The sequence below is a fragment of the Nicotiana tomentosiformis genome, chromosome 6 (assembly GCF_000390325.3).
Source record: "Nicotiana tomentosiformis chromosome 6, ASM39032v3, whole genome shotgun sequence".
NCBI lineage: Eukaryota > Viridiplantae > Streptophyta > Magnoliopsida > Solanales > Solanaceae > Nicotiana > Nicotiana tomentosiformis.
Genome location: NC_090817.1, coordinates 108,906,023 through 108,928,485, shown reverse-complemented (window position 1 = coordinate 108,928,485; position 22,463 = coordinate 108,906,023). Strand labels below are relative to the sequence as shown.

The window sequence follows — 22,463 nt, the reverse complement described above, 5'->3', positions numbered from 1 at the left end:
GTTCGTTTGATAATTTCGGTTCGTTACATTTGGGAATTGAGCTACTATTATTTCTAAGTCAAGTCGAGAGTAAATTGAAAGAAGTTGGGTCGGTTTGTAATGATTGAATCGGCATGATTGTTGCAAGGATCAGTCCCTTTGGCGTGTGAAGTTATACATGTGGTTTGTGGTTGTACGCGCGGGCTTGACAGCTGACACAACTTGATTAACGTGGGAGGTATTTGATTCAAATGGCCTTGAGGTGTAAATGGATTCCGGAGGAGTCATGGCGGTTTAGATCACGACTTGAGGTTTGTATTTCCTGCGGTTTGGGAATTCAGTTGCGTGCTGCATTGGCTCTTCTGAAATGAGCTAAGTAAAAGGTTTCTAGCCAATGAAGTGTTTATTTTACTGGTAGTTTAGGGGTTATGATGAATTCTTGTATTCTCGCATAGCGGCATGATAGGTGTAGTGAGTGCCATGGGATTTAGAAAGTTGAGGATCAAGGTTGCGGTTCGGTGTTGACAAGAATGTTACGAGCTTGGATGAGCAGGGGAGAATTCAGATGTTCAAAGTAAGCTGGCATTTTCTTTAGTGTCACCTGAGAACGACATTCTGTGTAAGAGGCTTTGCGTATTGATTTGCGGATTTTAGATTTGCTTTACAGAATTTGAATGGTTGGTGGTATGGATGTGAGGACTTTTCTACCTAAGTGGAAGGTCATGGGAGCGTACCCCATGGGGAGATTTTTATAAGTGTGGCATGTTAGTCAATTGATTGTTAAAGATAAAAAAGCAAGTATGAAGGTTATGTTAGTATCGCAAATGCCAGAGTTTATGCTTGAGAGGTGTCCTTTCCTTGGGCTGTGGATCGTGTGAGTTTGTTTCGGGTTTGACGACCATTCTTATGTGTCATAAATAGTGCTATTATGGATCTTGGAAACTTTATTGACCCAGTATGCTATGATCAGAATCGGTGTGAGGTCGGTTGGTCGGTATAATGTAACTGTGTGCTCTACGTCAGGTCTTATGTGTACGTTCGTTATAACATTAAGGTCCCATGTAGCTTATGGTGTTATGTGAGCAGGATGGCCCTCGAGATTCAGGTCACCATTGCACCTTAGTTATGCTTGGGTTTCGTAGCGTATGGCGTTATCCATCTCCCCGGGATTGGTATTATGCACTTGGCATGCTTGTGGTCGATATTTGGGCATTTAGTAAGTATAAGCATTATGACTTGATGTGTGTGTTTTTCTTCTTGATATTATGTGTCGATCGGGTGGCACGCCTCCACAGGTATATTGTCTAGATCGGGTGACACTCCGCCATGGGCATGTTATGTGAATCGGGTTGCACGCTGCAACAGTGTCATGTCGGATCGGGTTGCACGCTGCAACAACGAGATGTTGAGCATAGTTCCTTACACTTATTTTGTGTGCCTTTTTTTCATCCCTGAGGTAGGTTTACAACATTTATTCGGCTGTTTTATTGGTTACGCGGGTTGGGTAGTTCTTTTTCCACAGTTCATTTATGTATCGCATTTGAGTTTGTAACTTGCTAGCACACTATTGGCGTCATATGAGATTTTTGGCAGTGTTTGAGATGGCTTATTATCTTAGCAGCCTGCACTAGGTGAGACGAGGTTATTGGACGTGGGATCAGTGAGATCGGAGTTATGAAGGGTATGTTAAAGAGAAAATATTATTATTCAATTCAAAACTATGTGATGGTTCTTGTCCAGAGGAGAGAGTACATGATTTATTGATTCGGCAAGTGATTATGAGTTTCTACACGTTTCTTTCATCATGGCAGTACTGCGAGAATTGGAACAGGGCTTATATGTGTTATAGGGTGTATTACGGGCATCAGATTTGTGAAATTGCAGCTATTTTGGTTGGAGGATGTTATTATGTGCAACCGACTTATGTGGTGCATGGTGTGATTTCAGTACATGTGCATGATCATGTTTTGGTACAATGTGTGTTGATTGGTACAGTATTCGTATGTTAGAAGCAAGACTTGTAGGAAACATCGGAGGATGGAATTTGGTTCTAAGGCTTATTGACTGAATAAAAGGGAGGCTCTTCAGTCTAACTCGAGCTAATGTGTTCGACTGGGTTGTGGTGGCACGGGTAGGTGCACGAGGTGTTAAACAGTGATTTTGGACAACTCTGGAGCATTCCTTAGCACGTTCGAGGACGAACTTATGTTTAAGTGAGGGAGAATGTAAAGACCCGACCGGTCATTTTGAGATCTACCACATCGTTCGGCGGTTTGAGTCCCTAAGTAGCTTCCATTCATGTATTATGACTTGTGCGTGTGGTCGGAATTGAATTTCAGGAAATTCGGGAAGTTCAGGATTAATTTGGAAAGAAAATTCTAATTTCGGAAGCTTTAAGTTGTAAGAATTGACTAAGGTTTGACTTTTGAGTAAACGACCTTGGAATCGAGATTTGAAGGTTCCAATATGTTCGTATGATGATTTCGGACTTGGGCGTATAGTCGGGTTGAGTATCGGATCACCCGGGGAGCATTTCGGCGTTTATTTCTAAAAGTTAACATTATTAAAGTTTAAGAATCTCCTAAGTTTGGTTTGGGGTGGGCTTTGGTGTTATCGATGTCCGTTTGGGACTCCTAGCCTTGGAATAGGTTTGTATCGTGATTTGTGACGTGTCCGCAAAGTTTGGTGTCATTCCGGAATGTTTTGATATGAATTAGATGCGTTCGACGAAGTTTAAAGGTTTGGAAGTTTTAAGAAGGGTTTTGATCGTTGATCCATAGTTTTGATGTTGTTTGGCTTGATTTGAGGCCTCAACTAAGTTTGTTATGTGTTTTATGACATGTTGGTCTTATTGGCTAAGGTCGTGAAGGCCTCGGGTGGATACCAGATAGTCAACGGATCAATTTTTGGACTAAGGGAATGTTGGGATATCTGGTTGTTGTTGCGATCGCTTCTGCGAAAGCTGGGTTAAAAAGCCGACATCACAGAAGCGAGGGGTGCGCCACAGAAGTGGCTAGGAGTTGAACTGGCTGAGGTTGAATTCCGCAGAAGTGGAACCCCACCAGCGGATGAAGCATCGCTGAAGCGAAGGCGCAGAAGCGCTGCAAGGGCCACGTATGCGGAGGTTGAGAGGCCTGAAGAGAGCCACAGAAGCGGACATTGAGCCGCAGAAGTGGCTAATGTTCCGCAAGTGCGAGAGGTCGCTGGCCAGTGTGTTCTTTTAAGAACGGGATTTGGCCCATTTTCACTTGGTTAGAGCGATTTTGGAGAGCTTTAATGAGATATTTTCATCAAGAAACACAAGGTAAGTGACTCCCACCTATTACAAGTTAAATACATGGTTTGTATATGGATTTAAACATGGAAATTTGTAGAAACTTAGGATTTTGGTAGAAAACCAAGAATTTGGAATAAGTTATATATTGTAGTTCGTGGTGTTATGGGTAAAGTTTATCTTCGAAAACTTTCCAAATTCGGGCAAGTGGGCCTTTGGGTTGTCCTTGTTGGCTTTTTTAGTGGAGTTGGGAATCATTATAAATTTCTAGATTATACGTATTGGGGTATATTTTGATTGGTTTGCACGTTGTTTGACTAGTTTTGAAGAGACAAGCTTCGGGTTGAGGTGTTTAAGTGGATTTGGAGTCGGTTATGGGACTTCGGAGCGAGGTAAGTCTCATGTCTAACCTTGTGAGGGGGAAAACTACCCCTAAGTGATCTTTGTTTTGTTATGTGCAACTAGTTATGGGTGCTACGTACACATGAGGTGGCGAGAGTCCGTACATAGATAAGGCATGTTTATGTCCAGGTAGACGTAGGATCTTATCATGTAATATTTGAATTATTTGAACTCATTCTGCTGGCTTAATTAATTGAAGTTATAAATGATATTAATTTAGAAATAAATATATATATACTAATCCAAGCCACTTTGAGTGGTGGGCGAGTTATTTGAGAAACAGTAAAGATTATATTCATTATGTGCTCATGTACGGTATTGTAAACACATGTCTCATAATTCGGTAACTTTCTTCCTTTTCTTGTGGAGCGGGTCGAACGTCATGGTAGTATATAGATACATCTATGGTTCACGCTGCATGACCCTCGGCAGTGTACACATAATTCTGGATCGGGCCGAACGACCTCGGTATAATTGTGCTATATATCACTAGTAGTATGAATATTCACGAGCTAATCTTTCCACTGATGACCGACATTTATATGGTATTCCTTATTTATTTGATAATGACACTTGATATTTTCTGAGTTGTCAAGGTAGAATGCAAAATTTAGAAATTCTTGTTATAAAAGAAGTAATTGGAAGATTATGTAACTTACAGATTTATCCATCATTGTCGTATGCTTCATATCTGCTCATGTTTTATTATATTGTTTTATTGGACCTTTAGTAAGTGTTGATGTTGACCCCTCATCACTACTTCTCCGAGGTTAGGCTTGATACTTACTGGGTACGCATTGATTTACGTACTCATGCTGCACTTCTACACTAAATGTGCAGGATCTGACAGGTTCAGTTGATGATCACCTTGGCGCGTAGGCGCACCTGTTAAGGAGACTTTATGTCAGCTGCATTCCAGGCTATGCATCGCAGTCCATTGAGTCTTCATTGTACTCTTTATTTTATTCTATCTTAATATATTCGGGACAGATGTATTATTATTGTACTTCTTGGAAAATGCTCATGCACTTGTGACATCGGGTTTTGGAGGTTCCTACTGGTTGTTTGTTATTGTAGTTCACGTAGTTATTATCTTTTTATCCTGTAAAATACATTTTATACTATTTAGGTAATGGAGATCATGATCTTGAAAGTAACAAAATGAGTAAATAAATGGATAAATCAACATTTGCTTGCCTGACGGTGGCGTTAGGCACCATCACGACCTATAGTGGATTTTGGGTCATGACAACTTGGTATCAGAGCATTAGGTTCACTTGGGTCTCACCAGTCACGAGCAAGTCCAGTAGAGTCTTGCGGATCAATAGAAGGCGTATGTACTTATCTTCGAGAGGCTACAGGGTTGTTAGGAGCACTTTCCTTCTTGATTTCCTCATCGTGCGGTTTGATTCCATTAGGCCTTGTCCCTTTATTTCCTTCCTACTTAATCTTATGCGACGTGAAGTGCTTGTTGTCAATTGGACGTCAAGGAGTTGTATTGGTACTACAGACGTGGTGCAGGCCATTATCGTCATGTTCAGGCAGGCTATTGTTGTCGCCTTGCGGAAGGGTTTTATGTCCTTTTAGTTCAGTATCTGTACTTCCTATGATTTTGAGGCTATGAATGGATTGTTATGATGTTCATATGTTGTTATCGCACAGTGTTAGTGTAATGGTAGGGTGTTGTATATGTGTCGAGACAGTGACTGACTTGAAAGGAGTATTTTCAATGCATAATTTAGAGGTTCAACATTTAATTCCACCAAAAGAAGGGAAATTGGGCTATAGATGTTCAGGCTTTGGTTGATTGAGTAACGAGACTTGATATTTTCGCACGTGGGGTAATTCTCATTTGTGATGTGGTATCGTCGTCCTTTTTGGAACGCATTAAGGATTCACCGGTGTTATGGTCTTCTTTAATTTTTGCCTTCGGGGCAGGGTGTTGTGAAATGGTGCCTAAGACGTTGTTGTCAGAGATAGTGGTGTGTAGCGGTTCTGAGTCAAATTGGTTATTCTAATGTTGATGGCTCGCTAAAGATGATCTTCCAGGAGGTTTAGAGTGGGTAGCAATTCATTAGTTCAGGTGCTACAAATATGGAGTTGGTATAAGGCAGCAGTTGGGCAGCAAAGTATGAGGGAGGACATGGCGGGAAGTGTCTCGCGGTAGTTGAATTACTAGCAGGTCAATTATGAACAACAGAGGTCGAGGAGTTGCTTAAAGGAGATAGTTTAACCGAAGTAAGAGTGGCAGATTAACATATGGATCTTGTGGTAAGATAGCCGCGTGCCTTAAGAAATTGTAGAATGGTTTGGGAATCGTGATGGAAGGTGATTTGGTCTACGAATTTTATTTGGAATGATGGTTACTGTACGAAGAAAGATTGAATATGGCAGAAAGGAGGTTGCTTGAAATGAAGAGGCGTGTGAAGATTTGATTATCACTTCAGATGCAATATGACTTGATTTTGGAAAGTATTGTTGAACTTTTAGTTGATGTCAATGGGGAAGGAACATATTTATACGGCTGATGGGCGAGCATGGGCTGAGGAGAATTTACTGATTACGTGGTAGTTGTAGCCAGTGCAGCATCGTTGGAAGATGTCGGTAAGGAATTCCACATGTGAGTGATCTCTTGTGAGCAAAATTAGCGGTTGTGTGATTTTGATGAAGTTTCTACGAAGAGTCCAACTTACTACCCAACAGAAGGTCAGGTGTACGATCATGTCCGATAATTCAGAATGTTTCATGAAAAGGTTAACAAAAGAATTCGAGAAATTTGGAGTGTTAAGGGTGCGAGATCATGGTAACTGAGACGGAGGAATCCTCGTGGGTTCTCGGTTTATATAATGGTAGCTTAAAGCTAGATGGGGGAGCCCTACCATTTATGATTGGATCGCATGGTTGTCTTCTTGTGCGATTTCAGTTTATCGATGCGTTGGTGGATTAATTATGACTAGGAAAAAGGAAATGTCAGGAGTAACTCGAACAAGGGACTCGATGAGTGTTTGCTATACTTCGCTTTATCGATTAAGGTGCAGCATTTCGGAAGACTCAGAGTTTATGCTTCTTATAGATGTAATGTACAAGGAAAATAATTTAGCCTCTTTGAGAGGGTGTTCATGTGCTAGCAGAGCGTTGAAGTTTTGTTATATTCGGGATCAACTCAGAGTGGGTGACTCTCAACAACGGTTCTAGTGGGTTCAAGAATTAAAGTGCAGTGCCTAAGGATTTCGGGTCCGTTGTGTGGTTAAGGATTGAGTCTTCATAGTGGATAGAGAACGGGACTTAGAATATTCTATGTTATCATCGGGTATGCAGTGCAGTATTAGAGGAAAGGGAGAAACAGTTTCGGATTCGCGGAAGGTCTTTCAGAATGGGTATACCAGTCGGAGATGCTATTGTGCGCATAAGGAGAGTATGGGATAGTCCAAGAGTATTGAGACAGTGTGGTCTCTTGATGTGTGTCACTCGGTATGAGTGCACATTTGGTTCATTACGTTTGGGAATGGAGCTACAATTATTTCTAAGGCAAGTCGAGATTAAATTGAAAGAAGTTAGGTCAGTTTGTAATGATTGAATCAGCATGATTGTGGCAATGATCAGTCCCTTCGGCATGTGAAGTTATACATCTGGTTTGTGGTTGTTCGCGCGGGCTTGACAACCATTACAACCTGATTTATTTGTGAGGTATTTGATTCAAATGGCATTGAGGTGTAAATGGATTCTGGAGGAGTCATGGCAGTTTAGATCACGACTTGAGGTTTGTATTTCTTGCAGTTTGGGAATTCATTTACGTGTTGCATTGGCTCTTCTTAAATGAGCTAAGTGAAAGGTTTCTAGCCAATGAAGTGTTTATTCTACTGGTAGTTCAGGGGTTATGATGAATTCGTGTATTCCCACGTAGCGGCATGATAGGTGCAGTGAGCGCCATGGGAATTTGAAAGTTGAGGATCAAGGTTGCAGTTCGATGATGATAAGAATGTCACGAGCTCGGATGAGCAGGGGAGAATTCAGATGTTCAGAGTAAGCTAGCATTTTCTTTAGTGTCACCTGACAACGGCGTTCTATGTAAGAGGCTTTGTGTATTGATTTGCGGATTCTCGATTTGCTTTATAGAATTTGAACGGTTGGTGGTATGGATGTGCGGACTTTGATACCTAAGTGGAAGGTCGTGGGAGCGTACCCCACGTAGAGATTTGTATAAGTGTGGCATGTTAATCACTTGATTGTTAAAGATTAAAACCAAGTATGGAGTTTATGGTAGTATCTCAAATGCGAGAGTTTATGCCCGAGAGATGTCCTATTCCTTGGACTGCAGACCGTGTGAGTTTGTTTCGGGTTTGACAATTGTTCTTATGTGTAACCAATAGGGCCATTGTGGATCTTTGGAAGTTTATTGGCCTAGTATTGTATGATCAAAATCGGTGTGAGCTCCGTTGGTGGGTCTAATATGAGTGTGTGCTCTACGTCAGGTAGGATGTGTTTGTTCGTTATAGCATTTCTTGTGGAGGAGTCGTCGGGCATGGGATGTTATTTCAGTCATCAGCTATTCCTTGTAATCTCTATTGTTCCATGTGGGTTGTGAGACGACTTGATTATTCTCACACGTGTTGAGGTCCCGTGTAGATTGTTGTGTTATGTGAGTAGGATGGCTCTCGAGATGCATGTCATCATTGCACCTTAGTTGTGCTTGGTTTTCGTAGCGTATGGCACTATCCGTCTCCCCAGGATTGGTGTTATGCACTTGGCGTGCTTGTGGTCGATATTTGGGCATTTGGTAAGTATACGCGTTATGCCTTGATGTGTGTGTTTTTCTTCTGGATGTTATGTGCGGATTGGGTGGCATGCCGCCGCGGGTATATTTCTGGATCTGGTGGCATGCCGCCACGGGCATATAATATGGATTGGGTTATACGCCGCAACAGTGTCATGTCGGATCGAGTTGCACGCCGCAACAACGAGATGTTGAGCATAGTTCCTTACACTTATTTTGTGTGACTTGTTTTCATCCCTGAGGTAGGTTCACAACATCTATTAGCCTGTTTTATTGGTTTCGCAAGCTGGGTAGTTCTTTTTCCTGAGTTCATTTTCCCTTATGTATCGCAATCGAGTTTGTAGCTTGCTGGCGCATTATTGGCGTCATATAAAATGTTTGGTAGTATTTAAGATGACTTATTGTCTGAGAAGCCTGCACTGGGTGAGACGAGGTTATTGGACTTGGGATCAGTGCGATCGTAGTTATGAAGGGTATGCTAAAGAGAAAATATCGATATTCAGTTCAAAACTATGTAATGGTTCTTGTCCGGAGGAGAGAGTCCATGATTTATTGATTCGGCAGGTGGTTATGAGTTTTTACACATCTCTTTCATTGTGGCAGTACTGCGAGAATTGGAACAGGGGTTATATGTGTTATATGGTGTTTTGCGGGTATCGGATTCGTGAAATTGAAGTTATTGTGGTTGGAGGATGTTATTATGGGCAACCGACTTATGTGGTGCATGGCGTAATTTCAGCACAGGTGCATGATCATGTTTTGGTACAGTGTGTGGTGATTGGTACAGTGTTCGTATGTTAGAATTAGGACTTGTAGGGAAATTTGGAGGTTGGAATTTGGTTCTAAGGCGTATTGACTAAATAAAAGGGATGATCTTCAGTCTGACTCGAGCTAATGTGTTCGACCGGGTTGTGGTGGCACGAGTAGGTGCACGAGGTGTTAAACAGTGATTTTGGACAACTCCGGAGTTGTCCTTAGAACGTTCGAGGACGAACATATGTTTAAGTGGGGGAGAATGTAACGACCCGACCTGTCGTTTTGAGATCAAGAACATCGTTCGACGGTTTGAGGCCTTGAGTAGCTTCACTTTAGGTATTATGACTTGTACGTGTGGTCAGAATTGAATTTCGGGAAGTTCGTGATAGATTTGGAAAGACAATTCTAATTTCGGAAGTTGTAAGTTGGAAGAATTGACTAAGGTTTGACTTTTCAGTAAATCGCCTCGGAATCAGAATTTGAAGGTTCCAATAGGTTTGTATGATGATTTCAGACTTGGGTGTATGTTCGAGTTGAGTATCAGATCACCTAGGGAGCATATCGGCATTATTTTGGAAAGTTAACATTATTAAAGTTTAAGAATATCCTATGTTTGGTTTGGGATGGTCTTTGGTGTTATTGATGTCTGTTTGGGATTCCGAGCCTTGGAATATGTTTGTATCGTGATTTGTGACTTGTGCGCAAAGTTTGGCGTCCTTCCGGAATGTTTTGATATGAATAGGACACGTTCGTCGAAGTTTAAAGGTTTGGAAGTTTTAAGAAGGGTTTTGATCGTCGATCCATAGTTTTGATGTTATTTGGTGTGATTTGAGGTCTCGACTAAGTTTGTAATGTGTATTGGGACGCGTTGGTATTAGTTTAGGTCCCTAGGGCCTCAGGTGGATACCATATGGTTAACAGATCAAATGTTGGACTAAGGGAATGCTGGGATTTTTTGGTTGCTGGTGCTATCGCTTCTGCGGAAGCTAAGTCATAGAAGCGACATCGCAAAAGCGAGGGTCGCACTACAAAAGCGACTGGGAGTTGAACTGGTTAAGGTCGTAGGTGCGAAGAAATTTCTGCACCTGCGTGATCGCAAATGCGTCCATTGGAGACCTTGCTGGGGGAGGCTGGGACCGCAGATGCGGTCGAATTCTGCAGAAGCGGAACCACACATGTGGATGAAGCATCATAGCACAGAAGCGATGGAGGGGCCGCAGATGCAGATGTTGAGGTGCCTGAAGGGAGCCACAGAAGCGGACTCTGAGCCGCAGAAGCAGCTAATGTTCCGCATATGCGAGAGATCGTTGTCCAGTGTGTTCTTTTAAGAACGGGATTTGGCCCATTTTCTTCCATTTTCTCTTGGTTGGGGCGATTTTGGAGAACTTCAAGGGGAGCTTTTCATCAAGCAACACAAGGTAAGTAACTCCCACATATTACACGTTAAATACATGGTTTGTATATGGATTTAAACATGGAAATTTGTAGAAACTTGGGATTCTGGTAGAAAACCTAGAATTTGGTATTTTTGGATTTTGACCACGAAGTTGGACATGAAATTTAGAATAAGTTATATATTTTAGTTCGTGGTGTTATGGGTAAAGTTTATCTTCGAACATTTTCGGAATCTAGGCAGGTGTGACCGAAGGTTGTCCTTGTTGGCTTTTTGAGCGGAGTTGGGAATCATTATAAATTGCTAGATTATACGTATTGAGGTATATTTTGATTGGTTTGCCCGTTGTTTGACTTGTTTTGAAGAGACAAGCATCGGATTGAGGTGTTTGAGTGGCTTTGGAACCAGTTATGGGACTTCGGAGCGAGGTAAGTCTCATTTCTAACCTTGTGAGGGGGAATACTACCCCTAGGTGATATATGTTTTGTTATGTGCAGCTAGTTGTGGGTGCTACGTACGCATGAGGTGGCGAGAGTCCGTACGTAGCTAAAGCATGTTTATGTCCGGGTAGACTTAAGATCTTATCATGTCATATTTTAATTATTTGAACTCATTCTGCTGGCTTACTTAATTGAAGTTATAAATGAAATTTATTTAGAAATAAATATATGCATACTAGGCCAAGCCTTAACACTTTGAGTAGTGGGCGAGTTATTTGATAAACGGTAACAATTATATTCATTTTGTGCTCATGTACGGTATTGTAAACATGTGTCTCGTAATTCAATTACTTCCTTCCTTTTCTTATGGAGCGGGCCGAACGCCTCGGCATTATACAGATGCATCTATGGTTCACGCCGCATGACCCTTGGAAGTGTACACATTATTCTTGATCGGGCTGAACGACCTTGGCTGAATTGTGCTTTATATCGCTAGTATAACGACCCGACCGGTCATTTTGCTTTATAGATCCCTGTTCCCCTAAATAAGACTCCATGTATGTGCTTTTACTGTTTAATGACAAGTGGGAATGGTTAGTTCGGGATTTGGAAGTGTTCGGGTTGAAATCGGAACACTTAGTTCCTTAATGTTGGCTAAAAAGGGTTACGTTTGACTTGAGTCAACATTTTGAGTAAACGACCTCGGAACCGGGATTTGACGATTCCAATAGGTTCGTATGATGATTTTGGACTTGGGCGTATATTCGGATCGGGTTTTAGATGACCCGGGAGCATTTCAGCGCTTAATATAGATAGTTGACACCTTGAAGGTTTTAAAGTTCTTTAAATTTGGTTTGGAGTAGATTTTGGTGTTATCGAGGTCCGTTTTTTATTCCGAGCCTGGGAATAGTTACTTATGGTGATTTAAGACTTGAACGCAAAATTTGGTGTCATTCTGAGTAGTTTAGGTATGATTCGGCGCATTCGGAGCAAGTTGGAAGAACTTTAAGTTCATAAGTTGAATTGATTTGGTTTGAGGTGTGATTCTTGCTTTTGGTATTGTTTTTTGTGTTCCGAGGGTTCTAGCAAGTCCGTCTCATGATTACGGACTAATTGGTATGTTTGGGCAAGGCCTCGGGGTTTCGGGTGCAATCCGGGCAATGCACGGATTGAACTTTGACTCAAAAAGGCTGTTGGTGCACCAGTTCTGGTGTGCCCGCACCTGTGAGCATTTGGCCGCAGGTGCGAGCCCGTAGATACGTGCATTTGGCCGTAGAAGCGGCCTTGGAACATTTTATCAGTGGTCCGCAGAAGCAAAGAGGTGTGCGTAGAAATGGCCTCGCTTCTGCGATGAAGGATTGCAGGTGCGCAAATGTCGCAGATGCGCTTCACGTCCGCAGAAACGGGACCGCAGAAGTGGGATCCTGTCCATAGAAGCGGCCAGCACTGGGCCTAGGAAATTCCGCAGAAGCGGACCAAGTCCCGCAGAAGCGGTACCACAGGTGCGGCCCCGGGGATAGCAGGTGCGAAAGTTCTGCTTGGCAGAACCTTCATTTAACTCCGGACTCAACTATTTTTGAGTTCATTTATTACACACTTGTGCGATTTTGGAGCTTTAAAGAAGGGGATTACAACCTAGTTATTGAATGTAAGTAATTCCTACCCAATGTAAGTTTAATACATAGATTATGGGTATATTTAAACATGAAAAATTGTGAAAATTGTGAGTTTAGTTGAAAATTTTAGGTTTTGATAAAAATGGCATTTAACCACGAAAATGGTTGTGGAATTGAGTGAAAATTATATATTTGAGTTCGTGAGGTTATGGGTAACAACTTTCTTTGAAAATTTCCGGAATCCGGGCATGTGGGCCCGGGGATGAATTTTAGGAATCCTTCAATTTGGGGTTGGGTAATCACTAAAATAGTTAGAATATGAACTTTTGAACATGTATTGATTAATTTATATAACATTTGAATAGTTTTGGATTGTTTAGAATCGAGTTGAGGCTTTAGAGCGAAATTGTGACCGGAAAGTGAGCCTTGAGACGAGGTAAGTCTCTTTTCTAACCTTGTAAGAGGAAAATTTTCCCATAGGTGATTCAAACTAATAATTGCTTCTAATTATGGGGGCTGCGTACGCACGAGGTGACGAGAGATCGTGCGTAGCTACTATTTATGCTTATGTACGGGTAGTTTAGCTACTAATTGCACCCTACTTGTTGCTTTAAGTGCCTAAATTATATTAGAACTTGTTAGAGGAATTATAAAAGGCCGAATTTCACTTACTTAAATATTTAGCGGAACCGTTAATGGAAATTTTATTACATTGTGTATTAGCCTTGTTATAACATTTAAGTCAAATGCTTATAGAGTATCCTCTCTTCTTGTGGGGCGGGCCGAATGCCTCGGCAATAGATTGATGCGTCTATGGATTGTGACGCACGTCCTTGGGCAGTGTACACGTTATTATGGATCGGGCCATACGACCTCGGCATAAATCGTGCTTAATATTACTCAGACCCTAATCTTACTTGAGATTATCAATGACGGTGATTTATTTGGAATTCATTAATTTGTGAAAGAATTATTTGCTCCTTCTTGTTAATGGGTTATTATTGTTATTTACACAACTCATGCTTATTTAGAATTTCTATATTCGTATTGTTAGCCCATAGTAAGTGTCGAAGTCGACCCCTCGTCACTACTTCGTCAAGGTTAAACTAGCTACTTACTGGGTACATGTTGTTTATATACTCACGCTACACTTCTGCGCTAATTGTGCAGGATCTGAGGCAGATGCATCTGGCGGCACTACCGGTGCGCATCCCAGATATCCCGAGGCCTAGTGGTGAGCTACCTCCTAAGTTGTTCCACAACACCTAGAGTCTCTCCTTTGCATTTATTCCTAACTATTTTCATTCCAGACAATAGCTAGAGTTTTGTTCAATCTATTAGTGCTCATACACGTGTGACACCAGGTCTTGGCACACACACTAGCAGACATATGGTTTTGGATTATTCTATTATTATGATAGCACTCAACTGCTTTTGTCTATTTATTTACAAATTTATGGTGTCAACCTTTTAAATTAATGGAATTTAATCACTTGAATTGGGTCATGACAATATGGTATCAGAGTACTAGGTTCACGTAGGTCTTACAAGTTATGAGCAGGCCTAATAGATTCTTGCGGATCGGTGCGAAGACGTCCGTACTTATCTTCGAGAGGCTATAGGGTGTTAGGAAACTACTCTTTCTTCATCTCCTATAGTGCAGTTGATGTTGTACTAAGTATCTTTCTCTTATTCTCTGCTCCCCTTATTTCTAGGGGCCGAGGCAGAGGCTGAGGGAGGGCTCCAGCCCGTGTTAGAGCACGAGGACGTCCCAGTGTTGCTCCAGCTATGCCACCAGTAGATCTAGTAGAGGATCCTATTATTGAGAAGCAGGGCGAGGTGCCTGCAGCAGAGCCATCCCTGGCAGATTTTGTGTCTACACCAGGTTTCCAGGAGGTCATGGGCCGTATGTTACGGTTCATGGATACTATGACCCATGCTAGTTTATTTCCAGCAGACCCAGCCACATCTCAGGCGGGAAGGGGAGCACAGACCCCTACCGCTCAGGCTCCAAGGCATGCAGCTGTCGTATATCAGACCCCGAGCACACTACATATGGGTGGAGCTTAGCCAGTGGCAGCAGCTATACCCGAGCCTAGACCAGTTGCGGCCGGCGATCCGCAGAAGCTATTGGACAGATAGACTAGGCTTCATCCTCCTGTCTTTGGAGGTGAGAGACATGAGGAACCCCAGGACATTATTGATCGGTGCATGGACAGACCGCATAACATGAGGATATTGGAGTCCCATGGGGTAGATTTTACTACTTTCCAAGTGGAGGACAAGGCCCGTAGATGGTGGCAGTCCAATCTTCTCGGCAGACCAGCAGATTCTCCTCCCATGACTTGTGACCGGTTCACCTGTATTTTTCTGGATAGGTATAACCCACCCTCTTAGAGGTAAGAGTTGTTATTTCAGTTCGAGAAACTCCATGAGGGTCAGATGTAAATGACCAACTATGAGGCGAGGTTCTCTAGGTTGTCTCGCCGTGCACTTATGATCATTACCACCGATGCAGAGAGAGTGCGGAGGTTTGTTGCAGGTTTGAACATAAGCATTCATACCACCATGGACCGAGAGGTTGAGATGGGGACTTTTTACCAACTAGTTATAGAGATAGCTCGGAGGATCAATGGTGTACGTCAGCGTACCCGGGAGTAGGCTACGAGAGATAAGCAGTTTTGGTATTCTAGAGAGTTCAGAGGTGCCCTGGGTGGGGGCAGAGGCCAATTTATGAGGGGTCAGTCCAGCAGGCCCACATATTCAGCAGCGCCGCCTCCTCGGGGTGCTCCAGTGCGACCTTATTTTAGCTTCATGCCAGAGAGTTCCTACCGCCCATCAGCTATTCAGGGTTGTTCTAGTGGGTATTCAGGCCATCAAGGTCAGACTTCAGGTCAGCAGCTCACTGTACCGAGAGGTTGTTTCGAGTGCGGGGATCTCAGTCAAGTGCTAAAGTTCTGCCCCCAGGCTTCGGGGCAAGGGAGTGCAGCAGGGTCAGCAGCCTATGATTATAGCACCAGCTGTCCCACCAATCGTCCGACCGCCCGGAGGCGGAGGGCAGGTGGGTAGGGTCCGTCCTAGAGGTGGAGGCCATCCAGGTGGAGGCCAGTCAGGTGGCACTCCAGCTAGGTTCTATGCTTTTCCAACCAGACCAGATGCAGTGGCCTCAGATGTTGTGATCACAGGTATTATTTATGTCTGCGGTAGGGATGCTTCAGTACTATTTGATCCAGGGTCTACGTATTCGTATGTTTCATATTTGTTTCCTCATTTCCTGGGTGTTCCTCGTGAGCCCATGGGTACTGCTATCTATGTGTCCACTCCTGTGGGCGATTCTCTTATTATGGATCGGATCTACCGGTCCTGCATTGTTACATTTTGTGGTCATGAGACTAGAACGGATCTTCTGTTGCTTGATATGACTGGCTTTGAGGTCATCCTAGGCATGGATTGGTTATCTCCGTATCATGCCATCCTTGATTGCCATGTATGTTTGGTAAACAGAAAAGGATGAAATTCAACAAGAAGGTGAAAGCACAATACCAGAGACAACTTAAATTATATACATTTAGACTCCTGGGGTCCAAACAGAGTTTTCTCCAAGAGTGGTACCAGATATTTGATGACTGGATTGATGATTATTCAAAAATGGTTTGGTTATATTTTTTGAAAATAAAAGATGAAGCATTTTTGACATTTGTTAAATGAAAGATGATGGTCCAGAGGTAGATGGAAACAAAAGTTAAGCGTCTCCGAACTGATAATAGGTCGAAATTTTGCAATTCAAAGTTTAATAATTTCTGCAGTAGAGAAGGCATAGTGAGACACCGTACTTGCGTCAGAACATTTTGTGATAGAGTGCGAAGTATGCTTTCACACTTATGTATTAGCAAGAAATTTTGGGCCAAAGCAATCAATACAAGTTGTTATTTGGTCAACAAATCTTCATCCACAACTATCGAGTTCAAGGCTCTTTTTGAGGTATGGTCTGATTCGCCTGATGATTATTCCAATTGAGGATATTTTGTTGTCCTGCTTATGCTCATGTGAGGGATGAAAAACTTGAGTCGAGGGCAAAGAAGTGCATATTGTTTGGGTATGCAACTGAGTGCAAAGTTATAAATTGTGGTGCACATATCAGAAGACTCCATTGTTTGTTATTAGTATGGATGTGAAATTCAATGAATCTGCCTCACTCGACAGTTAGAGAAAGAACGTAATAGCCAAAATAGATCGTGGTATCAGTGACCGCATATAGTTAAAAAGTGAATCTCCACTAGCTAGCCTAGTAGTGCAAAAGTAGAGGAAGTGAAGAAAGTGTAAAATATTGATCAAGATAATAATGTTAATACACCTGTGCAATATCAACCATATAACATTGAAAAAGGCAGAGAAAAAAAGAGATTGATCAACTGACTACAAAGGTTTGCAAATGTAGTTGATGAATCTTCTTGGATTTACAAATCCTACTTTATGAGTTGTAGAGATACTTGAGTGTAATAGCTATAAAGAAGTTATGTCGACGAGTGTAGAAGTAGATCGGTTGATTGGTATTATAGCCGAAGATATTGGGTCTCTTAATAAGTCTCGAAAAATTCATTACATTTAAAGGAAAGTAGTACGCAATTAATGATGTAAAGTGACAATCTAATTAATAAAAAGTTAGATGGCAATCTTTGAACAATATTAAATAGAATCGTAAGAACACGTTTGCCAAATGTTAAGAGATAAGTATTTTAGTTTTTATATACCCAATGAGGAATATAGTATTGTATACTAAGTAGAGTACTATATTTTTAACACAATTAGCAAACCCAAAGGGTACTGACATGCATGCCTATTTAAGCAGCATAGATTAGTTTCCTTTATCAGAACTGAAATTGCTGCCTGCTTTCCTTTTTAAACTTAATTCACTTTAGTGTGCAATTAACTAAGGTTGAGGAAAATGAGCTCTTTGTTAGCGTCCCAAGCTCAGCTCCTTATCCCATCCAAGACCTCTAAGTTGGGTCTTGGATCATCATTTCCATCTCCATCTCCGTGTTTATCTGCGCGTGGCCGTTTCTGCAAGATTTCAAACTCACTCAGCCAACTAATTGATGATCAGCTAAATATCCCTAAACATGTTGCTTTAATAATGGACGGAAACAGAAGATGGGCTAAGGCTAGAGGCTTACCTGTGCAAGAAGGTCACAGGTTAATTACTCAAAAATTAAAAGAGATTTGTAACATTTCTTCCAAACTGGGAATACAAGCTATCACTGCTTTTTCTTTCTCTACTGAAAATTGGAGTCGTTCCAAGGTACGCATCCTACATTAATGGGAAACTCCAAAGTTTAACCTCATTCCTATTTTGAATTTCGGAATTTATCTACGTACGTATTTTTTTTACATGATTGCATGCATGTTCTCCCAATTACTTAGCCAATCGATATTAGTAAACCAAAACCAAACGCATGCAGAAGTATGTTGACTCGTGAATATAATTGTTTAGCAATAACTCAAGCATGATTTATTCCTCATTTGCAATTTAATAGTTTCGTTTTTCATCCATGACGTGGCGACTAGTATATGATATTTGAACAATATATTTTTTTCCGTTATTTATTTTGAGCAGGAGGAGGTTGATTTCTTGATGCAACTGTTCGAAGAGTTCTTTGAAGAATTTATGAGGTAATTGTTTGTTCTAATATTTACACACACACACACACACACAAATATTTTCAATTTTCTCATTACTTAAAATGAACAGGGTCGGGGTACGAGTGTCTGCTATTGGAGACAGATCCAAACTTCCCATCACTTTACAGAAATGCATAGACTTGACATAGGAGACCACAAAAGCCAATGCAGGACTTCATCTTATGATAGCAGTAAACTATGGAGGACATTATGACATGTTACAAGCAACTAAGAGCATAGCCAATAAAGTAAAGAACGGTCTTTTAGAGTTAGAGGATATCGACAATACATTATTTGAGCAAGAACTAGCTACCAAGTGTACTAAGTTTGCTAAACCTGATTTACTTATAAGGACTGGCGGAGAACAGAGAATCAGTAACTTCTTATTGTGGCAACTCGCTTACTCTGAATTGTACTTCACAGAGACACTATTTCCAGACTTTGGAGAAGAAGCTCTCAAGGAGGCCATACTTTCTTTTCAACGAAGACAGAGACGTTTTGGTGGACACACATATTGAACCATTATTATTACTTTTCCGCCCTTGTATCTCAGCTTATTTTGTGTGTTTTAATATTTCGTGATAATAAATTAAATGATTTCTTTATGCAGCATGTTTATGAAGCAATTTGTTTGATTAATTTAAAAGGTAAAAAAGAAAGGAACAATAGAGGACTGATCTAAATTAGAATGAAATATTATATATCGATCGGCTGTAATAAGGAAAGTGCTCCTATCAGCCCTGTAGCCTCTCGAAGATAAGTACAGACGTCTCTGTATCGATCCGCAAGACTCTACTAGACTCGTTCATGACTCGTAAGACCTAGGTGAACCTAGCGCTCTGATACCATGTTGTCACAACCCAAATTCTATTAGAGGTCGTGATGGCACCTAACACCGTTGTCAGGCCATCTAACAATAATTGATTAACTAAATTACTCATTTCAGTATTTTTGAAATCATAATTTCCTTCAATTAAATAGTAAGGGATAGACTTTACAAAGTAAATGATAGTATTTTCACAATTACAATACTGAACAGCCCATAATCACCCCAAAACCCAGTGTCACAAGTACATGAGTATCAACTAGAAAATATATTAGAAATACAATATCTGTCTGAAAGTACAATTAGACATGAGAGGGTAGATAACTCTGATGGAGACTTTGTATGCTGCGAATTCGCAACATGGGATGCAGCTCACCTAAGTCCCCGAAATAGCCGTGCCTCTGCGCCCACAAGTCTGCTAGATATATATGTACCTGCACAAAAATGTGCAGCAAGTGTAGTATGAATAAGTAAATCAACACGTACCCAGTAAGTATCTAGTCTAACCTCGAAGAAGTAGTGACGAGGGGTCAACTCCGACACTTACTATAGGCTAACAATAAATACTGATATTATACTTAAGCATGGATTGTATGAAACAACTATAAACTCAATAACAAGAAGTGAGTGGACAATTATTTTATTAATAGAAAATTTTTCCAAATTTATTCTCGTCATTTAACAATAAGAAGCAATATCAATTATAATTAGTTCCAAAGATTTATCATGCGCAAATTATGTATAGCTCGTACGGCCCGATCCAACATAATATTTAGACTGTGTACTGCCGAGGGTCGAACGACACGAACCATAGATGCATTTATCTGCTACCGAGGTATTCGGCCCGCTCCACAAATAGAAAATATTTTAAGGAAAACACCAATTCTCAGTAACAGTCAAGTGTTCTATTCACAACTTCAAGTAAGTGAAATGTAATTCTTTTATCAGGTTTCAAAAGACTTAAGCAATTAAATTAATAAGTAGGGTACAAATATTGTAAGTATAGCATGATATGGGTCCTAGACTACCCGAACAATAGCATAATTAGTAGCTACGTACGGACTCTCATCACCTCATGCGTACGTAGCCCCCACAGATAGAAGAACATTTTAATCCAATTCACTTATGGGGTTAATTCCCTTTTACAAGGCTAGAAAAGAGAATTACCTCGCCTCAAAGCCTACTTTCCGGTCCAATATTATGCTCAGACCCTCAATTTGATGCCGAACAAACCAAAACTAATCAAATAGTATATAAACTAATCAATACATGTTCAAAAGTTTATATTTCAACTATTAAAGTGATTACCCAACCCTAAATGTAAGATTCCTAAAATTCACCTCCGGGCCCACGTGCCCGGAATCCGAAAATATTTGAAGAAAGTTGTTACCCATAACTTTACGAACTCAAATATATGATTTTTACTACATTTCATAACCAATTTCGTGGTCAAATCCCATTTTTATCCAAAACCTAGGTTTTCATCTAAACCCTTGATTTTTACCAAGTTTTTACATGTTAATCTACTCATAATCTATGTATTTAACTCATGTTGTGTAGAAATTACTTACCTCAAAGTGCTAGGTGAAAACCCCCCTCCAAGAGCTCCTAGAGTTATGCACAAGCCTCAGATGTCGCATTTGCGACACCTGGTTCACAAATGTGACAAATCCATCGCAAATGCGAACATGGGCTTCTAATGCCAAGGTCGCAAATGCGACCAAGGAGTCACAGATGCAGACACTATTGAGATCGCAAATGCGACCAAAGTTTCACAAAAGCGAATACTGCCCAGGTCAGGCTTATTCGCAATTGCGAAGCCTTTCTTGTAAATGTGAGGTTTGCAAATGCAAACAAATTCTCGCATTTGCGAGACTTGAAACAGCTGCCAAGAAACATCAGAAAAACTGAAGTTTTTCTCTTCCTCACGAACGTCCGAAACTCACCCGAGCCCTCGGATCTCAACACCAGACACACACACAAGTCTAACAACATCATACGAACTCGCTCAAGCGATCGAACAATGAAATAACATCAAAACCCACGAATTGGACTCCAAAACGCATGGATTAACTCAGGAACTCAAAAATTTCTAAAATACTCCCGCGCGTCCGTTTCCTATCAAATCAACTAGGAATGATACCATATTTTGCGTGCAAGTCTTAAATGACATTACAGACCTACTCCAACTTTCGAAACCGAAATCCAAACCCGATATCAAAAGTTCCATCCTCGGTCAAACTTTCCAAAAACTTCAAATTTCCATTTTTCGCCAAATGACCCCCAAACGACCTACGGACCTCCAAATCCACTTCCGGACGCGCCCCTAAATATAGAATCACCATACGGAACTATTCCCAGGGTCGAAATCCCAAACGAACATTAATAACATTGAAATGCACTTCAACCCAAATTTATAAAATCCTTCCAAAATGCCAACTTTCCACAATAGGCGCTGAAACGCTCACGGGTCATCCAAAACCCGATCCGGACATACGCCCAAGTCCAAAATCATCATACGAACATGTTTGAACCTTCAAAGCCCGATTTTGAGGTCATTTACTTGAAATCACACCATAGTAAATTCTTCCAACTTAAAGTTTCCTAAATGAGAATTTTCTTTCTAAATCAACTACGGACTTCCCGAAATGCAAATCCGACCACACGTACAAGTCATAATACCTTAAGTGAAGCTACTCATGGACTCAAACTATCGAACGACGTGCTAGGGCTCAAAATGACCGGTCGGGTCGTTACATGTCACGAACCCAGTTTCCCTCTGTAGGATGTCGTGACGACACCTAGTCTCTATGACTAGGTAAGCCTAACACTTATTGAATAAATTGACAGAAGTTAACCAACAGAACTATTAACCAGAAATCGGATATTTCGAAATGAACTCAACATTTACAACATCAAATAACATCCTAAAACTGGTAGTACAAGTCATAAGCTTTACTGAGTTTACTAAAAAAATCCCTAAATACAACTGTTCGAAAAAGGATTAAACAATAAAAGAATAGTATTAGAAGGTGACTCTGAAGCCTGCGAACGCGACGACAGGTTTACCTTGAGTCTCCACAACAATGCTCAACCATCTAGCTAATAATCAACAATATCCGAGGCACTGGATCTGCACAAAAATGTATAGAAGCGTAGTATGATTACACCACAACAGTACCTAGTAAGTATCAAGACTAACCTCGGTGCAGTAGTGACGAGGAACAGTCAAGACACCAACTGGACTAAACAACCTGAACATGTATAAATGTAGAGCTAGCAGGGAATGGTATCAATAATAAGCTACGCATGATGACAATAATA

General features: G+C 41.1%; 1 pseudogene; it reads left to right on the top strand.

Moving 5' to 3' along the window:
- Positions 1 to 17,448: 17,448 nt before the first annotated feature.
- LOC104099358 ((2Z,6Z)-farnesyl diphosphate synthase CPT6, chloroplastic-like) lies at positions 17,449 to 18,922 on the top strand (annotated as a pseudogene).
- The last annotated feature ends 3,541 nt before the right edge of the window (positions 18,923 to 22,463 follow it).